A 4061-nucleotide genomic window follows, 5' to 3' on the forward strand; every position below is an offset into this window, starting at 1 on the left:
AAAAAAAAAAAAAAAAAAAAAAAAAAGAAAAAGAAAAAAATCCATTCCAGAATTGTTGATATGTCTTAAGATAAAAAGAGCGGGCTTACTAGTGGGCCACTGAAATACTTTCAAATCAAGTTTGCCTTCCTTAATTAATTTTAAATGGTTGAGCAATTTAGAATGTGAATTTCATCAGAGGAGGAGAGTATGGGGCCCAGTAGTGCAAGGAAGGCAAGTCTGCAGTGGGTATTGGGTTGATGGGGCTGGATTTATCAAGTTTGATCAGTCATAGAGGAAGTTTGTGGTGTTTTTTTATGATTGAAATATTGATTTTATTGTGAAATTTTATTCCTTAATCATAGGGGAAAATCGGGAAAGGAAGCAGCAAACAACTACACAAAATACGCATGTTTCTCACTGACATAGGGTCTGCTCTGACAGCAAACCTCTTCATGGACATAGTGGTAAAATAAAAAGTCTTGGCCTCCATTCCCCAGGGAGACATCCCGTGCTTTTGTGGACAGATCCACTTCCTGAAAGACTCCAGATTCCCCTTTTAGGGAGCCCTACCAAGAGGTAACAGATGTCCACCACTGGGGATTCTGTGACGTGTGGTGCCTTTGCATAGTTACCTTTGAGATCACAAGATGATTCAGGAATGAAAAAGGTGCCCAGACCACACCTCCCTGATCTATATTTAAATAGTTTCTTAGAAATTGTTTTCTATTTCTTGCTAAATATCCCTCCACATTTCTTACATAACTCTTTACAGGCAAGATATTTGTTTGATACTAATTCATTGACCTTCTCCCTTTGTATCTGATGCAGTGGTGTAGAAGGCACTCCATAAATTTGGTTGAGGGAATAAATGATTTAATGAATCAATCATTCATTCAGTATTTATATGATTGTTCCATGGTCATTTATTTGGATATGGAAAAATTAAATTTCATCTTATCGTAGAACTCTATATGGGTACTTGCACTCTTTTAATATATCCTAGCCAGTAGGGCTCAATGTCTGTGTTTCCAAATGAATATTTACTTCGTCACTGGGATGAATGTCACCATGGCCAGGAATTGTCAGCAGGTTTGCCAAGTGACCTCAACTAGCTATAAGGATCTGCTCTTGGAACTCTGCCACAATGCAGTGATGACATAACTACTTTCAGAGAAATGACCTATCATGTGAAGTGAACAAAAGATTTCAGGATGCCACGATGTCATTTTGCAAATTATATTCCATAGTGCTCCAGATATATTCCCTCTAAATGTCTGAGAGGGTTGAAGTTGTTTTTGGTGAATGACAGATTGTTGCTTTTGGACAATTTACTCAACAGTGATAACATTGAAATGGAGACAGTAGACAAGATGGAAAATAAATGATCCTTGAGTAAATGGCAATGATGGGAACCTTGGCTGTCTTTTGTAGGAGAGATTCTGTAAAAGCCATCTCAAAGAGCTTGAATATTATGGAAAAATCACTGGGAAGCCTTCTCCAAAAGAAGTGACCAAGAACAATATACTTCTCATACATTTTCACGTTTCTCTCCTACCTCATAACGTTCTTTTAATTTAAAATACGTAGTAAAAGCTTAAAAAGGAGATAATCCATTTAATTTGAATTTATTTATAAGCTGTAAAGTTTTTGATGTTTCTTTTCTACATGCTCCTGCACACAAACAAATGAACTATTTTGAGATTGGAGCTGGGCAAGGAACCATTAGAAACTCCCTTACAGACATTTTACTAGTGGCACAATTAACTTCCACCACAATAAAGAAGCCATGACTAAAATTTCTGCCCTGGATGAGATTCTTTAAACTTGGCTAATGATTTAATTACCTGTGACACTTACTCAAGTTCTCCTCTATTTATTTCTTGCAAAGTTGTTCACACTTCCCTGGAAGTATCTCACTATGGATTCTTCAAAACAAAATCTGTCAGTCAGTTAAGGAGAAAGAAACACAGATTATGTGTTCACATAGTTAAGACTTGTAAGGATGAGACAGTGCAGGTGGAACAGTGAATACCCCTTTAGATATTCTAGCTATTATTAACTTTTTAAAAATGTTTCTGTGACTTCTGCTCATAAGTCTCTAAAGGAGGACATTTTGGATAAAAGTTTAATAATGAACTGCAAATGTTATTTTACTTTCTAGATCTTATTCAAAAAACTGTGTGTGTGTGCATTTGTGTGTCTTCACTTGTCCTAAATACTCACTTGTTTCTTGTTATCAATAAGACCTACTACTTGATTTGTCTAGAATCTGTATATTAAAATCAAAAATATTTTTCATCTTGTTAATCTTTTTGTGTTTCAGCACTGGGTCATTTTCTACATTTGTAGTATATTTATGAATCAGTTTTATAATTATAAATTATCTAGAGATATTTCCAATATGAAGTAGTATATATGTATATATGTATATACATATATGTATATAGATATATACATATATATCTATATACATATATGTATATAGATATATGTACATATATATAACATAAAATTTAACCAACTCCTAAATTCTATGGTGTGGTTTTGAGATCAGTATATTAACATCAGACATATGGAATCGAGAAATCCTTTGTGATGGTATATACACCATGCCTATCCCTGGACTGAGGGTCTCCACATTTAAAAATAATTTCATTTTTTGGGGCGCCTGGGTGGCTCAGTCAGTTGAGCGTCCGACTTCGGCTCAGGTCACGATCTCACGGTTCGTGAGTTCGAGCCCCGCGTCAGGCTCTGGGCTGATGGCTCAGAGCCTGGAGCCTGCTTCCGATTCTGTGTCTCCCTCTCTCTCTGCCCCTCCCCCATTCATGCTCTGTCTCTCTCTGTCTCAAAAATAAATAAAAAAACATTAAAAAAAATTTAAAAAAAATTTAAAAAAATAATTTCATTTTTTAACTTTAACACAAATATCCTAAGTTGCATGCAAAAAATTAGTCATTACATAAACCTATCAGTTATAAAAAAATGTTAACTTAAATCAATGGCTAATTAATAAATATATTTTGCATTCACAATATGTAAGAATATTTTTTAGGTATTTAATTAATAAAATTATACTGGATTTTGCTTCCTTTAAGTTCTATAATGTCTTAGTTATAATATGAAGAAAAGTTGTTCTAACTTCAAAGCCTTGAATAACTATATTATGTCTTCTGAATTCCTCTGAAGAGCAAAGTTAGGAGCAGTGATTATTCTTCAAAACATAATTAATAGTTGATTTTATATTGACAACCCTCCCCATAATTTCTCTTCACTGTTTTTCCACAAACTAAATTCAGGCATGTGTTCTGCCTTATTTCCCCCTCTCCTTTTCTGTCTACCACATTTTGCATGTGTTATTTTTCATCTGTTTCTTATGTAAGTCAGTTTAGGCAAGAAAGAAATGAGGTAGAGAGACTGAGAAAAGGGAATGATACTGTGAGTCACTAATTTTTCAAACCTCCCCCCAACACACACATACTCCATCCATGACACAACATATAGAGGTAATCACCAAGAACATCATGATCCTTCATGACAGTAACTCAATACATGGTAGTAAACAGTACTGCTGCTGACTAAACTCAGTATTATTTAGAAATAATCATACAACAATTAGATACCTAATAATTACTCTGTCTGCTCTCTAAATTATAACACAATTAATCAGATAAACAGAAAATACATTTATATACCTTCTCTATTTCTCTATCAATGGAGCCTTATACCATTTAGGGCACAATTTACCATATTCTGCGACCTGTGCCATGCATTCTAGAACTCTCCCTAAAAGTCCAGAACTCTTAGTGCTGTCAATCCATTGTCAAGACAGAATATATGCCTGTGATCTAGGCCAAGTCTACCATTAGTACCTAAGGACACTCCTTCCTTCAGTACTACTCACTTTTGCGTTCCATTCGCATAGCTCAGAGTACCTTATTCCAGAGAATTCTTCAAATCTATCTCCCTGAGTCAGGACACGAGGCCGCAGACCCAATCTCATTATTTTGCCTCATAGTAGGATCAACCTGATTCTATTGAGCAATTCCACATGAATCTCGTTTTCACCTAGATACATGTAG

The 4061-nt window shown here is 35.0% G+C and overlaps 1 long non-coding RNA gene across 1 annotated transcript in view; it reads right to left on the reverse strand.

The window, feature by feature from the left end:
• LOC121019119 (uncharacterized) overlaps positions 1-3744 on the reverse strand; it is a 10475-nt gene extending 6731 nt beyond the window's left edge. Inside the window, exons 1-2 of the long non-coding RNA XR_005785468.1 lie at positions 3675-3744; positions 1840-1921 (exon numbers count right to left, since the gene is read on the reverse strand). This is a non-coding gene — a long non-coding RNA (uncharacterized LOC121019119). The remainder of the gene's footprint in view (positions 1-1839; positions 1922-3674) is intronic.
• Positions 3745-4061: the final 317 nt, after the last annotated feature.

Source organism: Herpailurus yagouaroundi, unplaced genomic scaffold (assembly GCF_014898765.1).
Source record: "Herpailurus yagouaroundi ecotype Mexico unplaced genomic scaffold, PumYag 221, whole genome shotgun sequence".
Lineage (NCBI taxonomy): Eukaryota > Metazoa > Chordata > Mammalia > Carnivora > Felidae > Herpailurus > Herpailurus yagouaroundi.